Source organism: Bos indicus, chromosome 15 (genome assembly GCF_029378745.1).
Source record: "Bos indicus isolate NIAB-ARS_2022 breed Sahiwal x Tharparkar chromosome 15, NIAB-ARS_B.indTharparkar_mat_pri_1.0, whole genome shotgun sequence".
In the NCBI taxonomy this organism is placed as follows: domain Eukaryota; kingdom Metazoa; phylum Chordata; class Mammalia; order Artiodactyla; family Bovidae; genus Bos; species Bos indicus.
In genome coordinates this window covers 37,177,755-37,200,103 of record NC_091774.1, presented here as the reverse complement: position 1 = coordinate 37,200,103, position 22,349 = coordinate 37,177,755, and the positions used below count along the sequence as shown (strand labels likewise).

Here is a 22,349-nt window from a genome sequence, read left to right as displayed (position 1 = left end):
CTATATTTAAAGATATTCTGGAAACACAAGTTTAAGTAAAGAGAAACTGATGTTTTCACTATAGAGTTTTCTAGAGCCTTTCACAGGCACATTGGTGTTGTTATTCTTTAAGGAGCATCGTTACACGTGGTGTTTTCAAACATATTTTACCATGAAATCATTTTATGTGAAGTACCTAATGGAACTAAGTTTACCTGGAACTTTCTTTGGGAAAATGTATATACAGACCAATCCTGAATTTTTACTCTGTAGGAAAATAAGACCTAGAAAGAAAAAATAACTTTCTTAAGTCACACTAAGAAATAGAACAGTAGCCAACTTCTTCTGATTCTCAGATCATTGTGTGCTCTAATATAACTTAATGTCACTCTAAGCAAATGTCACTCTAAGCTGTTCTTCAGGGTGTAGTGGGAACCTGAAACTTATCCATTGCATTGCCCATGTCATATTATGCAGTCTTTACACCTGTCCTGAGAAGTTCTGATTTACCTACAAGGAATCTCATTAGGTATTCCTCCTGGAGTCATTCTTACATCCATCACGGGGGCTTCTTCCTGAGGACTTTCTCATCCCTGATGGTGGTATCTTGGCTCTACATCCTATCAGGTCCTACCCTGATGAATCTTCTGTTCTGATGCCATTGCAAGACAGGTGACAAGGGACCCTGGAGTGAGGAGACTTCTGAGTTAAATGGGACTTCAGCAGTCATCCAGTGTAACTTTTCAGCCCATCAAGGTGCACTTATTCTCTGTGCAAACCTTTCCAGAAATGGGGAGCTCTCTACATCAACCCATTCTGAGTCTGGATGGCTTCCAGAAGGAACAATTCCGGAGACCCATTACAGAAGCCTGGTCAGGAACCAAGCACAGACTTCCTGTTCCACCCAGAAGAAGGTGGCTTGTGAGCACGAAAGTGCACCCTCAGACACCATCACCTCCTCCTTCAATTGCCAGACTGCACTGCTGAGGCGAGGACAGAAGCTGACTCTGGGAGCTCTGTGCTGGCAGCCAGCAATCACTATCTTTGACTTGAGTAGCAAAGTGTTTGAAGTTGATTTGTCTCATGAGAAACAGCTATGGATTTGTTTTTGATTGCTGTTAATTCTCTTAATGAGAAAATCTATAAAGAGAACTAGGAGGAAGAGAGATTTTTATTGTCTTTCTTTTATTTTAATGACAACAGAAGATATAATGTATAGGGAATAAGACTTTCTTGTGGGCACTGGGCCTATTCACCACAAAAAGAGGCTGGCTGAGTCCCAGCTCCCCAGGAAGAAACTCGTGAGAAAATGAGGCGGCAGGGGAACAATAAAACTTCTAGGAAATGGCATGTGTCTTCAGAAGGAAAACAGGAGCAGCTGAGGGAGCAGAGAGCTCCTGATGAAATCAAGATTTGTGTGTGGCTTAGGCCTGGGGCCTTGGGACAAGAGAAAGGAGAGGCTTGATGAAAGAATCTTCCCTGAGAAAACACAGGATGGTTATAGACACCATAAATTTGCACTCGGGCCTTATTCTTAACCTAATTATCGCACCTTGAGAGGTGGCAGGATTCCTGGCAAGGGGAGGGCCAAGAGGTGACAGTGAGATGTGTCCATCCATTTGTCTGTCTGTCAGCAGCTGGCATGGCCACATCCGCCCTAGGCCCTGACTTTGTGGACGTAATTATTTGCTTCTCTAGTGCCTGCGGGTTTTCATCTCTCTGGTTGCCCTCAGGTCCCATCCCAGAACAAGGTCGTGACCGTAAGCTTCCAACTTCCAGACCTGGCCTCGCCCTTGCAGGCCTTGTTGCAGGCCCAGTCTAGGAGAATATTTTGAGCCAAGGAAATCAAGCTGTGTGCAAATGGATTCATGAAGTGGTAGGATGTTAGGACTGAAGGGAAACTCTGGGATAATTAACTTGCTCAACCAACAGGTGAGGGAACTGAAGCCCGGCAGGGCAGAGGGAGTACTTTGCTCCAGATCACGTGGTTGGCAAGAGCCAGAGCCAGGTGTTTGGATCCCATGTCAGCTCCTTCTCCTGGACTCACAACAGAATAGGACCAGGTACAACCAAGAGAGCTATGCTGCCTTCTCACCATCCCCGGTCCACACAAACGTGCATGCTGATACACCACCAGCTACAGCCAGTGGGGATCACCCATCCCCGGTCCACACAAACATGCATGCTGATACACCAGCTACAGCCAGTGGGGAAACGGCGCTCGTCTAGGCTTCAGGTAATCAGACAGCTCCAGGTGGCATCCTCAAATCAGGCAGTTAGTTGCCAACATCACTGTTGGATAGGTTTCTGGGTTCCCAATATGCAATTCGCCTTAGGTATTTCTTTTATTGTGTGACCTTCCAGTCCAGACCTTCAGAAGCTCTCTGCTGTCCAGCATGTTAGGCCCCTGATTCAGTTTACATTCAGTCCAGAAAATTTAATCTCTATGACTGTGTGCGAATAAGAGGATTAATATTGGAATTAGAACTTAAATGTAGGGAGATTTGGGTGGAGGTGATCAAGAAGGATCTACCATCTGGGGATCAGAGAAATATTCACTAGAATGAATCCTGATAAACTGGAGTAGGGATGTTCTCCAACCAATCTGACCATGAAGGGGCTGAGAGGGGTCTGGAAACCTGTAGTGTCTGACTACCACAACTTTCTGAAAAGAATTCATTCCTACCTTCCAAATACCATGCATTTTCTCATTGGCAAATTAACTCAAAACTCTACAGGGAAGGAAATTTGTTCTTAGGATTTGGTGGTGGTGCTACCAATACAACAATAACACAGTCTTAATTCAGCTGCTGCTGCTGCTAAGTCGCTTCAGTCGTGTCCGACTCTGTGCGACCCCATAGACGGCAGCCCACCAGGCTCCCCCGTCCCTGGGATTCTCCAGGCAAGAACGCTGGAGTGAGTTGCCATTTCCTTCTCCAATGCATGAAAGTGAAAAGTGAAAGTGAAGTTGCTCAGTCGTGTCTGACCCTCAGCGACCCCATGGACTGCAGCTTTTCAGGCTCCTCCATCCATGGGATTTCCCAGACAAGAGTACTGGAGTGGGGTGCCATTGCCTTCTCCCTTAATTCAGCAGCCTGTTTTTAAAAGGTTTTTACAGCTCATTCTTGCCAGTCTAATACCCTTTCTTAATAGACAGGGACACAGGAGCATGCTGCCCTGTGCCAGTAGTTGTGTGTGTGTAGCTGAGGTTATCACAAGCACCTTCTGTGGTCACCATTGCAGTACTCAGGCCAATAGTCTAAAGTGATCAAATCCTAGTGGAGCAAAAAAGAGATGTGTGTGCTTAGTCGCTCAGTTGTGTACAACTCTTTGTGACCCCGTGGACTGTAGCCTGCCAGGCTTCTCTGTCCGTGGGGATTCTCCAGGCTGGGATTCAACCCACGGAGTAGGTTGCCATGCCCTCTTCCTGGGGATCTTCGTAACCCAGGGATAGAACCCAGGTCTCCTGCATTTCAGGCAGATTCTTTACTGTCTGAGCCACCCAGGAGCCAAGTTGAGCCAGTGCTGGAATCATGGGCTACTGAGTGGGTGGTGAATAGAATAAGTAGAGATAATGTAGAGCCAGAGACCTGAGAGATTTCCTAAGCTGGATTTCAGGTATTTTCAGAGTGTCTTGACATCAGTGGCCCATAAGAATGGCTACTCCTCAGAATCACCTGGGGAGTTTTTACAAAATACCAGCATCCAGGCCCCACGCACATGGTGAGTTTTATAAAATGTAAGAAAATGCTATTGGCTGAGAGGTGGGATGGGGTGAGGTAGGTAGAGGCTAAGTCGGAGGCTTGCAGAATAGTGATGACTGGGATAATTTCAAAGAAGAAGCTAGAAGAAATTGACCAAAGGTAAGGTTAAAGATCATGAATTTATAGAGTAACAAAGTTTATGGTCATTCATTTCTTCCCCCAACATTACTCAACTGCACAGGTGTAGAAGTAGAATATGAAAGAGGTCTTGAGTTGAGGTTTCATCAGGGAGATATGGCAGAAAGATTCAAGGACAAAGAAATTGAGGATGTCTGATAAAGTAATTGCAGTGATCAACCATGGGGTCCTTGATGGACAGAGAAGTAGGAGAGAGAATGGTAGGAGACAGTCTGTGCAGGGGTGGTAACATGGAGGAGATGAATTTACCGGGAAGGGCTGGCAACTGTGGTCAAGTAAGAAGCAGAAGAGGCACTTTTCTGAGGGAACAGTTCCAGGTGATAAGATGTGGGTCTGAATCATATAGAGGGGATGTGCTGTGTGCTGTCACTTCAGTCATGTCTGACTCTTTGAGACCCCATGGACTCATGGAGCCCACCCAGCTCCTCTGTCCATGGGATTCTTCAAGCAAGATTACTGGAATGAATTGCCATTTCCTCTTCAGGGATCTCCCTGACCCAGGAACTGAACCTATGTCTCTTAGATCTCCTGCATTGGCAGGAGGCTTCTTTACCACTAGTGCCTGGGAAGCCCTTTTACTGTAGAGAGGATAGTAAAATGAATCAAGGAAGCCCAGAGATTATGAAGCAGGTCGTTTGACAAGAGACTTATGTAGGTATTGAAATTACCTGAGGTTGTGGAATGAAAAAAATTGTGATCCAATCTCCAAATCCTCAATAACAGGGGCCTGGAAGTCAGCAAGTGACAACTGTAGTTGGAGAACAAGGGCCTCACAGTGACTGCTCTTAGACTGCTTGGTTCAGCCAATAATAACCATCCAACATGTGAACCCATCAAACATGGGTTGCCACTTCCTTCTCCAGGGGATCTTCCTGACCCAGAGATCGAACCTGAGTCTCCTGCTTGGCAGGTGGATTCTTTACCACTGAACCACCTGGAAAACCCCTTAAAGAAGAGGAGCTAAAAATTAAGTTCTCTTCTAAGGGTTACCAGGGGCTTCCCAGGTAATATAGTGGTAAAGAATCCATTGGTTATTGCAGGAGACAAACAGGAAACTCAGGAGACATGGGTTTGATCCCTGGGTCAGGAAGACCCCTTGGAGTAGGATATGGCAAGGGGAGCCTGGTGGGCTCACAAAGAGTCAGGCGCGACTGAACACTCACACATGCAAGGGTTATGAAGGGTCATAAGGAAATTCTGAGGAATGATTGTGGAGATGGTTTCATGAGTGTGTATATGTTGAAAGTTATCCTTGGGTCTTCTAACATGAGAAGTTCGTTTAAGTTCGTTTTAAGCCAATTTTATCCGCTGGGAAAGCGGATAAAAAAATAGTTTGCTTTCTCAATTTACTGAATTCATACAGGTTTCACTGTAACACATGTGGAATTCCTCCCACTCCACCTTCCTTCTGCCCACATTGTCGTCCTGGGGAAACACTTTCGGTAAGTGGGCTCCTGTGATACTTCAATCAAGGCCAAGCAAAAGTGACTATCCAAACTATATTTTTTTATGTAACACCTTCTAAGTATTATTTAATGTATTTCAGAGCAATGTTGATAGATAAAAAAAATTAGATGGTAAAGATCTGGGAAGTCATTTCCCTTCATAAGTCTTCTCATCATAACTTGCACTTTTCTTAATTTAACTTAGTTCTGACTTTAATTCAGAATACCTGAATACACATGTGAACCCACAAAAACAAATCCTTCTAGGCTTTAATTTCTATAAATATTATAGGTCTAACTTTAGCCATGTGGAAACCCAAGAGTCAATAGAATTACAAACCGTTAAGAAGAGCAGAAGAATAAAAATGATTTACTTCCCTTCTTTCTTAATCTTCCAACCAGGGATATGGCATTACTTTCTTAAATGTTATTTCCTCTGCTAGCAGTTTTACAATGCTTCTATTATATCCTCCATTTTTCTCATGAATAATATTTTATCACTCCCTAAGGAACTTTGTTTACATTCTATTATAGAGCGTCTGGAAAGGTTAGAAATCTTTTGAATCCAAATTGCTTAATTGGGGTATCAGAAGAAAGTATCAGAAGTCACTTCCACTGACGCCCAATCTATATTCCAAGATGTGAGTTGTCATGGTATTGGACTAGAGTGTAATTGGGAGGACGTCAGAAAAGCTACTATTTTCTGGTAATCTCATTTATAAAGTTTCTATGAATGTTTCCTCCCTGGGATTGCTTTGTAACTATTTACCCATTACAATTTGCTCCCTTGGAGTCAGTAGAAGCTTCAGTCAATGCAATCTGCTAAGGTTTAGAAAGATAGATCTCTGTCTATCTTCCTTATATCACTCCAGACCCAAAGAAGAAATAATGAAATGGGGGTGGGGAAAGATCATGGTTATAATCTGCCTGCAAGGGACAATGTACATTTTGTGTAGTCACCACTTTCCTGGGTTGGAATTCATAAGCCTTATGTCTGTGATACTTTCTTAGGTATGGTAAGAATGGCTAAAGATTCCTATACTAAAGTTGTAGAATAAAGATACTATGTTGGGTTGCTGCTGCTGCTGCTAAGTCACTTCAGTCGTGTCCAACTCTGTGCAACCCCATAGACGGCAGCCCACCAGGCTCCCCCGTCCCTGGGATTCTCCAGGCAAGAACACTGGAGTGGGTTGCCATTTCCTTCTCCAATGCATAAAAGTGAAAAGTGAAAGGGAAGTCGCTCAGTCATGTCCGACTCTTAGTGACCCCATGGACTGCAGCCTACCAGGCTCCTCCATCCATGGGATTTTCATGTTGGGTTAGATTCCTCCAAAACAGATCTTGTATACTGAGGAGGAACAGGGAGTAAAAAAGAGAACTGAAAAAAGACAATGTCAGTGACCGAGCAGATCGCTGCTGCAGACCTCAAACAGCACAATTCTATCCCCTTTCTTTTGTGACTGTTCATGGGTGGGCTTTGACTTAATTTGGTGCAATATGGAAACCAGATTGCCTGTTAGCTGGGGAAGAGATTTTGTGGACATGGACCGAGAGAGAATTTAGACCCAGGAGCTATTGGTACATATCCCATGACCATGGAGCCAACCTTAAGATGAAACTAACTGTGAAAAGTGGAATAAAGAGATGGAAAGAAATCCGTTCTTGCTGATATCTTTGATCCCCTGCACTAATCCTACTTCAGGACTTTCCCTTTACACAAGCCAAAGTGCCCTCTATTGATGAGGCTGATTTGTATTTATTCTTCTGGCTACTTGCCACCTAAAGAATCTTAACAGATATATTACTAGTGTATGCAAAGTGTTTAGTGTAAGACCTGACATATAGTAAGTGAAACACAAATGACACCTACAGTTACACAGAAGGAAATGATGGAGAGTGAAATTAAATCTTATATTAGTCCTTCAAAATATGTGTTACTTTGGTATACACATAGGAATAAGAAGAGGGCTTCCCAGGGGCTCAATGGTTAAAAAAAAAACAAAAACAAAAAACTCCACCTGCAATGCAGGAGATATGGGTTCAATCCCTGGGTTAGGAAGACCCTCTGAAGAAGGAAATGGCAACCTGCTCCAGTATTTGTGTCTGGGAAATGCCATGGACAGAGGACACTGGTGGCCTACAGCCATGGGGTTGCAGAGTCAGACATGACTTAGTGACTGAGAACACACACAGGAATAAAAAGAGGGTATGTGAAGACATGAAGAAGACAGTAGTTGCTCACAATTACTAGCATCTGCTCATCTCAACCAGCCAAGTTTGAGAGAATAAAGAGCTTCAACATACCACTAGTCAATCAGAATGTCCATTGGGCAGAACTGCCCATCATGCCAGCAAGTGTGATTAATGTTGCTACTTAGGCCATAGAATAAGTTCCTGCTCCCCTGATGCCCACTGCAAAGGCTCACCTCATGGGTCTAATTCCCCAGTTCCTGCTTAGACTCTAGTTTCCTGCTCAGTCTACAGTTTGAGCTGAAATCCACACATTTGATCTGAATGCTAACAACTAGATCATTCCAGTCCCATGCAACGAGGCTCATCCTTCACATGTAGGCAACTCATTTTTCCAAGGAGCACTCGATGTGGCAGGGTAACTGAGGTTGAGGGCCTGGGTGCCTGCTAAGTTGCTTCAGCTCTTTGTGATTTCATGGATTGTAGCCCTCCAGGCTCCTCTGTCCATGGGATTCTTCAGGCAAGAATACTGGAGTGGGTTGCCAGAGGTTGAGGGAAACCTGTACTACGAACTAGCTCTTCCCCATGGTTGTGGAGTGGTATCAGCTCTGCCTGAGTCCTCATGTTATTCTCAGTTCTCTGAATTGTTGCTTGTTGACAAGCAGTTCAGAAATGAAGTATCATCCCCCATAATTACTGTCCCTGGAACGGCCATCCTGAAGGCCCAAGAATAGAACAATTGGAAGTTAGGGGCACAGCTCACCTGGCCTGCTCCATGAGTTAGAGGTGCTAACCTCCAGAATCATTTCCCAGTCTCCCAGGGCATCCCAACACCCCATCCAGCCTCCAAGGCCAGAGAAAGTCTCTCTCGTCTTTACACCTAATATTTGCTCTATTTCCCACCCCAGGACAGAGTCACAATTAAAATTCTTCCAGTTGTCTCCATTATCTCTAATAGACAATTGGAAAAGGGAAATATTCTCTGATGGTTACATTTCCCCCCATGGTTTAATAGTACAACCTTATACCATGGTTATATCATTACATAATTATATATAAATGTGCCTTCCTCTCTCTCTGAAAAGAAGGTCTTTGAAAGCAGAAGTCATACTATATCTGATTCAAGCCTATGTGCCTAGCTCCTGATTGTGTATCTGGTATATAATAGAAAGTCAATCAACATCTGTTAAATAGAAACCTAGATAGGTGAATGGAGACATGGATGGATAGATAGGCAGAGAGATAGATGAATGGATGGATGGATGACAGATGGACATTAAATAAATAAATCTAAAACCATCCCAGGAGCCCAAACAATGCCTCTTGATCCAAGTCCTTTGACTTAGAAAAGAGTAAAAAGCATCAAAATTTTCTATTAGACCTTAAAAGACTTTCCTCACAGAAAATCATTTATTAACTGCTCCCTCTAAAACTGTAATGTATAAATTCTAAACTGATTTTATTGATGAGGAAACAAAAGTTCAGAGAAGTTAAATAAGTTGTGTACATTAATCAGCCAGCTAGCGACTGGCCTAAAATCAGGTCCTATGCTCCAGGGTCCAGACTGTTTCCACTACTGATTTGCCTCTCATAAGAGAGTGGAAAACCTCTCATTTCTTGAAATTACATTAGACTTTTTACAGAAATAAATGTTTAGTGCATAGATTAGGAATCTGATGGCAACATGAAAGACTACAGGGTAAAATGAATATAAAAACAGAGTGAGTTGTGGCAGAAAAAATGCACATTTGTATGTGATTCTACTTTCTTTTCTTTTTTTTTTTTTTTTTTAATAAACCACCAACTTGCAACAATTAGGTTATAATTAGAGGCAGCTTGGAGAAGGATGTTTTGAATTAGCAACCAAATTGTCAGGTTTCTTTGTGGAGCATTTTATTGTTGGGTACAGTTGGAGGGAATCAGTCCCAAGGGAGGCCCATTTGTCATTCACGTAATTCTGCTGAACAGACGACTTACCCACAAAGCATTCTTCTTGCCTTCCTCCTCCCAGCTCTCAGCACTGCAGCCACACCTCCTCAGGCCACCAGGGCTATGCACAGGGCTTCAGAACTGGAAGGGACCTCAGAGAGCAGTGAGCATGTGCCTTGGTTCACATAGGAATCCCTCTTCGGTTCCCCCAACCTGAGGTCACACAGACTCTGCTGATAACCTACCATAATAGGGTGTGTGAGAAGTGATGGAAGTTCAAATCCCAGCTCTTCCCTAGTGCTTCACTTGGTCTGGGACCTCAGACAAGCTCCGTAACTTCTCTGACTCTCAGTTCTCTCACCAAACTTTCAGCAACAAGGTGAGGACTTCATGATTAAAGGCACACAAAATGCCTCACACAGACCCTGGCTTATAGAGGTGCTCAATAAACAGGACTATTCTTGACTGGGGCCTTTAAAATGTTGTTGGAATATTTCCAACAACAAGATGAAAGGTGTTCAGCTGCATTTTCTAGTTCTGGTTTCTCTGACTGTGAAGGGCAAATCTTCCTCATAGTCACCCTTCAGATACTGACAAGCAGCTCTCATTGCCCCTATGTCATCTCTTCTTCCACATTAAACAGCTTTGGACTTTTCAACTTCCTCATGGCATGGTTGGTTATCCCCTCTGTATCCTCATCTCCCTGGTCTACATGTATCCTACTTTGCCAGTGATCCTAGTACATTGTCATAACTCTACTCTGAAGGTCAGCTATAAGGATGATCAAGTTTGTACTTCTCCTCTCTCCATCTTTTCTTCTCCCATCCCAATCACAAACTCTTTGTGCCTTCATGTGCCCCTGACTCACCTCCTCACTGATGGCCCAGCATAAGGAAGGTTGTTTTATTGAACTTGGTCCAGATGCAAGAGAAGATATTGAGAGAAGGGTGGGTTCCTGGATATACCCAGGAGCAACTTCCCCTTGCATCTCATACTACTAACCCTCCCACCCCACTTAACAGATGAGAGTCTGTATCAAACCCATGCTTCCTGATGATGACATTAAGGATAATTTTACTTCTCCAAGGGCTTCTGAGTTCCCAGAACACATGAGAAAGATCTGTGGATTTTTCTACAATGCTTTTGATTCCTCAAAATCATCAGGAATTATTGCCAAAAGGTGCCAGTATTGGGGGCATGAGCTACAGTGGGTCCCTTATGATTCCCATCCCAATTATCGATGCATTAGTAAAAAGTTAAGACAGTGTTCAAAACCATAAATATGGGCCAAAGACTTTAATGTATATCCAAAGTATCTGAATATATAAAGAGATTTGCAATAAACTGAGGGCAGATTTCTAAGATTTCAGCAGCTTGTACACTAATCTCTGATTTATTTATTATTGGAAAATCAAAGATCCCTTATACTTTATGCCAGCATAAAGCTAGAGCTCAAGTCTAAGGGTTCAATATCAGGCCTGAGAAACCCAGGGCTGAGTGATAAGATGCAGCACATTTCCTAGGATCCCCAGCTTGGTTCAAAGCTGAGACATCAAAGGTGAGTAGAGGCAACTGGGATAGAGAAGAGCACTGAGCTGGGTGTACACATGGTTCCTGTTGCCTTCTTTCCTCCTAAAAACAGGTTTAGAAGGCTGGTGTGGGTCTACATTTAAGCACTTACAAGGGAGCAGATTGGAGATTCCAAGACGTAAATGATGTCTCAAAACCTCAGGGGACTGAAAATCCAACCTTTCTTTAAAATTAATTGTCAGCAGCAAAAATGCTTACACACTTGGTTCATTTGGAAGGTGAATACTACACTGATTTAAAGACTGACTTTTGCAAGTGGTCTAATAGTACATAATGCACTTTGAGACAGACAACACTGTCCTTTTGTTTTCAGGATGGAAGAAAGAAATGTTTCTGCTCTTTTCTTCCTCTGGGCATAAGCTGAAGCCCAGAGTGATGAGAGAGAAGGTAGACTGACCCATCATATAGAGTAAGTTACTCCAAGGTCATTGAACCCCAAATACCCCCACTTTCTTTGCCAATATATCACATGGGAGTTGCTCTCCTTAAATTCAATTTTTAAAATCTTTTTTCTTCATCTTCATTAAAGTTGAGGCATTATATCATCCTCAGTTCAGTTCAATTCAGTTGCTCAGTCATATCCGACTCTTTGCTACCCCATGAATCACAGCATGCCAGGCCTCCCTGTCCATCACCAACTCCCAGAGTTCACTCAGACTCATGTCCATCGAGTAGGTGATGCCATCCAGCCATCTCATTCTCTGTCGTCCTCTTCTCCTCCTGCCCCCAATCCCTCCCAGCATCCGAGCCTTTTCCACAGACTCAACTCTTCACATGAGGTGGCCAAAGTACTGGAGTTTCAGCTTTAGCATCTTCCTTCCAAAGAACACCCAGGACTGATCTCCTTCAGAATGGACTGGTTGGATCTCCTTGCAGTCCAAGGGATTCTCAAGAGTCTTCTCCAACACCACAGTTCAAAAGCATCAATTCTTTGGCGCTCAGCTTTCTTCACAGTCCAACTCTCACATCCATACATGACTACTAGAAAAACCATAGCCTTGACTAGATGGACCTTTATTGGCAAAGTAATGTCTCTGCTTTTCAATATACTATCTAGGTTGGTCATAACTTTCCTTCCAAGGAGTAAGCGCAAGCTGAAGTATGTCTTATTAAGGAACTAATTTGTTTCAAGCTGTTTTGAGACATTTTATATATGTTCTAACAATCATGCCTTACAAAGTCCATTCCTCTAAGGTGAAACTGACTTCTCCCCTTTATACCAGTGAGAACATGAAGATGCATAAAGTCTCAGAGTGACTTTCCCAAGGTCCCAGGCCTTGGTCACTAAACCATGCATGGTTTCCATTGGACAGTGTCAGTCACTGGTGTCCTCCAAGGACCTGAATCCCAAGGAGAGAGGAGGAAGCTTGGAGTAGAAGAGAGAACTTTAGAGGCATCTGTACTCAACAATTGTGAGGTCTGGGGCAACTCTACTTTACTGTTGTAGAAAATAAGAATGTCATTCCTTACTTTACAGAGTTGCTATGATGATCAAATGGGGTAACATGCAAGAATGTTTCATGCAGGCCTAGTGTATATGGTCAGTGCTCCACATAAGTAAGTGAAATCTGATTGTCTCCAGAAACTAATTTTCACAAGGAAGCAGGGAAGAAGTTACCCAGAAGAGAGACAGGGCACAGTAAATGAGAGGAAGACCCATCATCCAGCCTGCAGGGCCCTCTGAGGCCAGGTGCCAGGGCTCTGACCTCTGGACAGATCTGGTAGAACTGGGAAAGTGGACCAGAAGCTGCCTTGCCACTTTCTCAGCTTGTACAGACCAAATAACCCACTGTGTGTGATGTCCAAGGAAGAACAAATATAGATGCCCTCATCTTCCCTGAATCATTGATTGTGTTTGTCTTGTGAAAAGTCCTATTACTGTCTTTATGGCAAACTGTAAAAAAGTATTTTTGATCCTCATTTATCCAAGAATAACACAATCCCCCCCCTAAATAGCTGTTTTATTATGACCGCAATCAAAGCTGAAAACAATTTCGTTTTCCCATTTGAGGTCCTTGGGAACAATTTTAATTTCATAATAAAGTGGAGCAGTCCAGGCTTTGCTTCTTAGAGACAGCAGACCTAGGGGTATGGGTCCAGGAACACAGAAGTCAGAGGTGGGCCTGTGTTGGGGGGCTTTCCCACATATGGTGATCCAGATGGCTTGGAAATCATTTTAGAAACCATCTACAGCACTCTTTCCCAGCAGGCTCTCACTGTATAGGAGGGCAGAGCATGGATTCATATCACATCACAGGGAAAAAAATATCCATGTAGGAGAAATCTAGCACTTCAACCGATCTCAGACCATGGTGGTGGGGATCCAGAGAGAGAAATGAATCTGTGATAGGGGATGGGTCTACCCTGTGCAGTCTGCTTAGCAGCAAGTCTCCACCCAGGACCCCATCCTGGAGGACAGCCTCGCCATCCCTGCTGCCTCAAGTCAAAAGCCTGAGTCTTACTGATATCCATGTCCCCACAGTGGGCTGCCATTTCCTTCTCCAGGGGATTTTCCTGACCCAGGGATAGAAGCTGCATCTCCTGCATTGGCAGGCAGATTCTTCAGTGAACTCTTTACCACTGAGCCACCAGGGAAGACCTCTTTAATGTGTTAAGTCTTCCTCATTTCTCTCTTAGCTTTTTCCCCCAAACTCATCTTTTTCTCTGTAACCGCTTTTGCTCAGACACTGTTGTCTCACTCTCACTGGACAGTTATAGAATCCCCTGATTGGTCTCTCTGCCTCCAACTTGTTTCCACCCATTCCTCCTCCATTTCACCAAGCCTATCTTACACTTTAATAGTGAAAGTCACTCAGTTGTGTCTGACTCTGTGTGACCCCATGGACTGTACAGTCCATGGAATTCTCCAGGCCAGAATACTAGAGCTGGTAGCCTTTCCATTCTCTAGGGGAGCTTCCCAACCCAGGGATCAAACCCAGGTCTCCCATGTTTCAGGCAGATTCTTTACCAGCTGAGCCAAAGGGAAACCCAAGAATACTGGAGTGGGTAGCTTATCCCTTCTGCAGTGGATCTTCCCAATCCAGGAATTGAAACAGGGTCTCCTGCATTGCAGATGTGTTCTTTACCAGCTGAGCTATCAGGGAAACCCTATGTCTTATACTTTAGTCTTCCACTAAAATCCTCTAGGATCTCTCAGTGGCCTTGAGTTAAGTCCCAATTTCTTAGCCTGGTATGTAAGACTAACCATTTTTTGGTCTCTGCTTACCTCTGGTTACTTAGGAAGAATTATCTTTTTGCAAGATTGTTTTATAAAAGTGAATCTAGATTCTTATCTCCATATTTCCTGACTTTTTATGATGAATATTTTTAACACAGAAAAGTTGAAAGAATTACAGAGTGAAACCCATATACTTGCAACTCAGATTCTATAATTAGCATTCTATAATATTTGCTTTATCACATATTTATCCATTCATCCATTCCTCCTTCCATGTATAAATTTAACTTATGTTTGATGCATTTCAAAATAAGTTCTGGACCTCAGTGTTTTTCATCCGTTAACCATCAGCATATATATCATATGACCACTAGATTTGTTTACATCATCCTTTTCCTCCAAAATGACTTCTGAAAGCATAGATATATTAGGACTAACTGATTTACAAAAGGCAAGTTAGGTATAAAAAATAAGAGCAAGTTAAGGAAAGAGAAAAAGTTTATACAGAATCTCTGACTGAAGAAAATTATGTAAATGAATGCAAAAATACCTCTGAGCTTCCTAGAAACCAAAAATCATATTAGGTATATTGCTTTAATCTTCTTGTAGAAGGCCTACTAGGGACACATTTTTCAAGTCTTGAAATCTGTGAATTTGTCAGTCAGGTATGTTGTTAAAGGGCACTTAGAAATGTAGAAACGACACTAATAGAATACAATGGTTAAGAACTCAGACTCTGAAGCAAGACGACTTGAGTTCAAATTTAGCTGCACCACTTACCATATATGGGAGCTTACACAAAGGCTTTTAACCATTCAGGTTCCCCATCTGCAAAATGAAGATCTCACAGCACCAATTTAATTTTGTTTATTTGGTGACTTTAATCAGATAATGTGCTCAAATCACTTAATATAGTGCTGAGCACATAGTAAGCACTCAATAATTAGAGTTGTTATTTTAGCAATAAAAAGAACTGCTTCAGCAGAAGGTGAGATTATAACATCAAAGCATGGTTTTTATAAAAGCTTTTATATGTCACAGTGATAATATTCAGGAATAATGTTTTCTTTCAATCTAGCTTAGTACAGAGAAAAATCTAGATACTCTTTGAGGAAGACAGAAGATATCATTGGTTGCTTTTACAATAATGGTCCCTGCTTCTTTCTAGAAGAATCTAAATTTTATTCAGCTAACAGACAAAACTCAGAGCAAAATGTTCATCCCCAGAACATGAACCATTCTAATTCTAAGCCAATCATGTTAATTCCATGCCCAGAAGTTAGTGACGGATCTAGAAATAAATAATTAGACTGAAGGAGCAGTGTGCTGGAGTGACTGTGCAGAGAACCATCTTGATAAACAGGGAGGGAAAACTCCAAGGGAAAGGCCTATTCCTCACTTTCTGTGTTATATGGTATATGAGGATTTAACACATGGTATTATAGTAGCCACTTTGTGACCATGAGGAGAAAGCCAAGGAATTGCTGAGAAGCTGACCCAAAGCCTTGCTGTCCAACTTCTTGGTATGTGAGCTGAATGAATATTTTTAATCCATTTTTAGCTAGTCATTCTGTAGTACTCTTATAAGCATTCTTAGTTAATGATAAAACAAAGAGCTAATATTTCCTTTGAGTGCATCCCTGCTGTTTATTGTCTTTATCCAACTGGTTTGACAGTAGCTGAAAGGACTTTAAAATGGGTTATTCTTAATTGTACATAATCACTAAGAGGAGACATCAGCCACGTTTTAAGAACCCCAAGTTTAAGTGAATCATGGCAGTCATTTCCTGCAGCAGCTGCAGAAGCTCTGCTCACTGAGTTCAGCAAATGTTTGGTCAGGTAGACATACCACCATATGGCCCATTACCCAGAAACTTCATTTAGAGAGAGAGTAAGCTTATAACCTACCAAAGGCAGTCCCTGGAAGTATCTGAAATCGAATCTTCAAGAGGCTCTTGCCGTTAGGGATTCTGGCTGTCTGCTAGCACAATGACCAAGCAGCTGTGGCAGATGGATAAATCAATCCCTATGGAGTAGGAAAATGGCTATTTGCCCTATGCTGTGTTTCAACACATTAATTTTTTAAAAAATTTTATTGGATACAGTTGATTTACAATGCTGTGTTAGCTTCAGGTATACAGCAAAGTGAATCAGTTATACATGTACATACATTCATTCTTCTTTAGATTCTTTCCCCAGATAGGTCCTTACAGAGTACTGAGAAGAGTGCCCTGTATTACAGCGTGTCCTTACTAGTTCTGTTCTATATATAGTAATGTGTATGTGTCAATCCCAGTCTCCCAACTTATCCCTCCTCTCACCCCACTTCCCCATTTCTGGTAACCAGAAGATTTGTTTTATACATCTGTGACTCTATTTCTGTTTTGTTAATAAGTTCATTTGTACAATTTTTTTAGATTCCACATATAAGCAATATCATGATTTTTGTCTTTCTCTGATTTTACTTCATTCAGTACGATAAACTCTAGGTCCATCCATGTTAGTGCAAACGGCATTATCTTGTTCTTCTTTATATATGTATACATATATACAATATCCCATTGAATGTATGTGCGACATCTTTATCCATTCCTCTTGTTGATGGATATTGAGGTTAATTCCACGTCCTGGCTATTGTAAACGAGTCTGCAATGAACGTCGTGGTGCATGCATCATTTTGAATTATGTTTTTCTCCAGATACATGCCAAGGAGTGGGGTTACTGGGTCATATGACAACTCTATTTTTACTTTTTTGAGGAACACCCATATTGTTCTCCAAAGTAGCTGCACCAATTTACATTCCCACCATCAACAGTGTAGGAGGGTTCCCTTTTCTCCACACCCTCTCCAACACTTATTGTTTGTAGATTTTTTTGGCGATAGCCTTTCTGACTAGTGTGAGGGGATAGCTCATTGTAGTTTTGATTTGCATTTTCCTAATAATTAGTCATTAAAAACATTAATTTATTAAAATCAATGTGTGACATCATAGAAACCAACTGTATATTTGGTTACCATATAGCAGATTTTGGGTAGGAAGAATCAAATTCTATTGTTAAAGTTGGGGTAAATATAAGTATTCATACATGGGACCTGTATTCTGCATTTGGTAACATATCTCCAAAATCATTATGGAAGTAAGGGGGAAATACATGGTTAAAGATAAAAAATACCTGGAAACACGAAACTCTTCATGAATGCTTAATTATGAGGGGTGCCTGTGCAAGGGATGGTGTGCACCCCAGCACAGCTGTGATCAGTGTCATCTGCAGAGCATGAGGAGGGGAGACAGGGAAGGGCACTGACTTTAGATGGACATGGTAGAGACTGCCTGTTCTCCACCAAAAACAATTCCTTCTTCCTAGGAACACAGCAAAGGTACTTCCAAGCTGCCCTTGCAGCTGGGCATGACTATGCGACGAAGTTCTAGCCAGTGGGATATGAATGGAAGTCATATGTTTGCTATTTTCAGGCTTGAAACCTCCCACATAGCCTACTCCATACTCTTTATGTTTCTGTCATTTTGTTATAGACAAGGGCCATACCAAACAAGATAAAAGAGACTCAGTATGAAAGAAGACTGGATCCCTGGGCTGCTGTGTGCAAGAGAGCTGACCCCCACACAACCTGGACACCTACTTGGGATTACCATGTGAGTACAAAATAAGATAACATTGTGTTTAAGCCATTATATGTTGTTTGATTCTATTGTTGTTTGGTTACAGCAGTTTAGCCTGTACTAAGGCATACAAGGGCTTCCCTAAGAGATACCCTGCACTAAGGGTGGCGCAGTGGTAAAGAATCCTCCTGCCAGTTCAGGAAATGCAAAAGACATGGGTTTGATCCCTGGATTGGGATGATCCCCTTGAAGAGGGCATGGCAACCCACTCCAGTATTCTTGCCTAGGAAGTCCCATGGACAGAGGAGCCTGGCAGGCTACGGTCATGGGGCGAAAAAGAATTGGACACAACTGAAGCAACTTAGCATGAATGCATGCAAGGGATGCAATTGTGTATCTATTAAGTACATGAATGTTTTCCCCCTCTGGAGCCCCATATTTACTATAATGTACATACGAATACATATAACAAGCTCAATGGAAGTATATTATTTTAGTCTCTAATAATGTAATTTCCCTTAGAAACTCATCTTTGTTAAATAAATGTGAGTATTTGAAAAGTTTGGTAGGAGTAGAGGTGGCCTCCAGGGGCTTTGGGTTCTACAGCCCCTTCCTGCAAGGCAAGAAGAGGGTCCAGAATGGGAAAGAAGCACACTGAACAGTGGAAGCCAGGTACTGAGTAATGTTATTTTCCCCCTTGGGCTCCATATTATTCACAAAGTTTGCATTGCTCACAGATGCTTTTGCTTGAGTAGTGCATCCTTAAAAATGTTTCTTTCTGGAGGGCATGCATAAAGGAGTTTGGAGTTCTGCTTTCACTTGGGTATGGAGCAAGGGGCAGGCATTTCAGGCTCCCACTTAGAGCTCTTTCAGAAAGATGCACAAGGGGCTTTCAGAGTGCCGGGGAAGAAATGTTTTCCCTGGCAAAGTCAGAGAACGCTTCAAGGAGGAACTGAGTCATCTTGAGAGAGGAGTCGGAACCCGCCAGTCTAGAGAGGGAGCAAGGGCATTCCAAGCAGAGAATAACAAATGGATTTCAGCCTTGTCAGGCCATGGCCTTCACGGATTTACCTGATTACCGGGCCTGAGTGCCTGACCCTGTCGCCTTACCATGGTCAATGCGGCTAGCACCACCCTTATCACAGCAGCATGTCTCTCTGCAGTTACCTAAGGACAGGGACGTACAGCTCCTCAGATAAGGGGCTCGTGTGCATTCCAGCAATCTTGTCAATTATCCCTGGACTGATTTGCACGCCTGCTCCTTCTCAGCATTAACACTGGTTGGTGGAGGGGACGCTTCCTTTTATCGGTGCCTATTGTGCTGTCAGGCTTGGTTTACAACACAATAAGCTTACAGACACTCACAATTAATGAGCTTCTCATGAATGCTCACAAACACATTAAAAATGAGCGGGTAGCAAATTATCTACGGATCCCAATAGTCTGCACCTACATTCATATCCAGTTTTTAGTAGACTGGAATTGACTAAAAGTCCCTGTCATTTGTCAGGTGGTATGTCAGCTTAATGGGCCCAGAGCTCATTTATGGGTTGCCATCTCCCACTAAACTGTCTAAATTGTCTGCCTGAGCTTCCAGAAATACCTGAAGGGGTAGGTCCTGAATATGAGCCTTATCCGAACTTGAAATCTGTGTGGGCCCCCATTCTTAAGGAATCCACTTTGGAATTCTGAGAAAAATCTGCACCCCCCCACTCCACTTTTGTTTTTTTGTTTTTTTTTCAAAATGTACATCCAAAAGAAAGATGTAAGTGTAAACAGTATGGGAAGAAGCACTTAAGGATTTGGGTTGAGTGCCTTATCTCACTTGCTGTGTAATTTTGAGGATGTTAATGTCTCTGAGCATCAGTTTCTTCGTCTGTAAGTGGAGATAATCATAGCACATTTCACACAGAATCAAGTGACAGAAGGAATACAAGGCACACCAAATTTATACAGCACTGTGATGAGTGTTGTGAGTCTGTGTAGGTGCTTGCTAAGTCACTTCAGTATTGTCTGACTCTTTGTGACCTATGGACCATAGTTCACCAAGCTCCTCTGTCCTTGGGATTCTCCAGGCAAGAATACTGGAGTGGATCTCTGTGTCCTCCTCCAGAGGAATCTTCAACCCAGGGATCAAACTTCCATCTCTTATCTCTCCTGCATTGGCAGGCGAGTTCTCTACCACTAGCACCACCTAAGAAGCCCTGTGAGCACTTTACAGTAATTCAATTTCTCCTCATAATAATCTTATGCACTATTTTGTAATCCCATTCTGCAGCTGAGGAAACTGAGGACTTGAGAGATTAAGCAATTTGTTTAAAGTCAAATAGCTCATAAGTGATGGACCTGGGACACAAACAAGGACATCATGATGCCAGAGACCTTTCTCTGTTGAAGGATACTGTGCTGTGCTAGCTGGTCCATTACCTGGAAAGGAATTCGTTATTTCTCTTTGAATGTAGAGAAACTAGAGAGATAAATAAGATATGCACCCAACTTTAAGAAAATACCAGTCTGTCAGGGAGATTTGTCTTGACCAGTCTGTCAAAGCCATTTGAACCTTGGTTAGTGTTATAACTGGGGCAATCACATGTATCAGTTTTGATCGCTGAAAACAAATGACCACAAGCTCAGTGGCCTAAACCAACACTCATTTAATACCTCACAGTGTCCGTGGGTCAGGAGTGCAGGCACAGCTCATCTGAGGCCTCTGCTCAGGATCTCAAAGGCTGCAATCAAGAAGTCAGCAGTTTCCTTTCTGGAGTTTTCTGATTGCAAGCAGAATTCAGTTCCTTGCATCTGGAATATGGAGGCCTTCGACTCCTAGAGGCTGCCCAATGTTCCTGGCCATGGTGCCCGTGGCTTTTTCCATAGGCAGCAGCTCATTCTTCAGGGTCCACAGGAGAATCTCTCTCTTTGGTGTCTTAGATAATCAAGGGATTGGCTATCCTTTCACCATTGCCATATTCTATTGGCCAGAGGCAAGTCACCATGAATGCCTACATGCAAGAGAAAAAGATTAGAGAAAGGCATGACTCAATAGGGGTCACTGGAGGCTGTGTCGGTCACACCACACAATCTATTATTCTATTGGGACATTCTTGAGAGTGAAAATATGCCATTAATAAATACTGGAAGAACAAGCATAAATTGAGACTGTCCCAAGCAAACTGGGACATATAATCATCTAAGCTAGAAACAGCACAAGACACTTAATACTGGGCCAGTGGAGACACAGTATAATTCTGATCTGGTGGATCTGATAGTACTCCTTTGGGCAGGTGATTTTTCAGTCAGGTTGTGAAGGATAGGTTAAATTTCTACAAGCAAAAATGGTATGGGACAGGACAGCATTCCAGGCAGAGGAAGCATTCTGGGTGAAGATGTAGCCCTGAGAAAGAAACAGGCCAGGATCTCAGAATGAGAGATTCCGGGAGGAGCTTGTGAAACGTGTTTCAAAGCCTTTATTCAAAGGAAATAGGCACAGGGGTCTACCGAGTTCAGTGGACTTTAGCTGGGGTTTCTGACTAGAGGTGGTGATGGTGGTGGTGGTTTAGTCGCTAAGTCGTGTCCGACTCTTGCGTCCCCGTGGACTCTAGCCAGATGGGCTTCTCTATCCATGGGAATTTCCAGGCAAGAGTACTGGAGTGGGTTGCCATTTCCTTCTCCACTCTGACTACAGGGCACCTCTCCAATCCTTAATGCATCTTGGATATTTGGAGACTCGCAGTTTAGGGAGACAGGCCCTCAGCTTTCTGCCTCCTGGGGGAACTACTCTTGTACATACATGTGGCTTACGAGCCCTTTACCTCATCACAGTTGTGGAGAAAATTCTAGAGAAAGGAACAAAAATGGGTCAACTAATTCCATAAGTTTGATCAATGTTTTATTAGAATTGAGGTTCAGCAGCCACCTTAGTCCACAGATCAGCTCTGCAGTTGTCTTAATCAGAGCCGTGCTGGGTGCAAGCTCACTGTTGCGTTGTTTCTGCTGGGTCACTTCTGTGGAGCAGTGTGTGCTGGCTCACCTCCCTGCTTCAGGGGAGGTCTTGTTTATTTCCCATCCATCCGTCCCCTTCTGTGACTCAGTGTCTGCCATGAAAGGGGGATTTCCTGACCTCGCACCAATTCATCCCTCACTTAGATAAACAGAAGTGATCCCTGACATGGCCACTTGTAGGTCCTCTGTTGCCACTAACCCACTGGCGAGCACCACATGAGAACCACGTCCAGGGAAGGGCCAGAGACAGTGCCATGGAGGATGAGGTGTGTGGTTCAGACAAAATCTGAGTCAGCCGCTCAGACTCCAGTAGAGAAGCTGGGATGGGGACATTGAGCCCCATCTGTGCCAAGCTGCCACGGCTTTGGCTTCCTGCTCTGGGGTGGCAAACTGGCCATACATTATAACCTCAGAAAGAACGGGGCTGGCTCACGTGGTTGGAGCAAGGAAGGCAGAGGGAATGTGAGACAAGTCCAAAGAGCTGGAACTGGTCTTCTTCTCTACCATAAAGCAAAAG

The 22,349-nt window shown here is 43.0% G+C and overlaps 1 long non-coding RNA gene across 1 annotated transcript in view; it reads left to right on the top strand.

Moving 5' to 3' along the window:
* The window catches only part of LOC139187304 (uncharacterized), a 62,626-nt gene that overhangs the window by 21,312 nt on the left and 18,965 nt on the right, over positions 1 to 22,349 (top strand). Inside the window, exon 2 of the long non-coding RNA XR_011570853.1 lies at positions 17,747 to 17,866. This is a non-coding gene — a long non-coding RNA (uncharacterized lncRNA). The remainder of the gene's footprint in view (positions 1 to 17,746; positions 17,867 to 22,349) is intronic.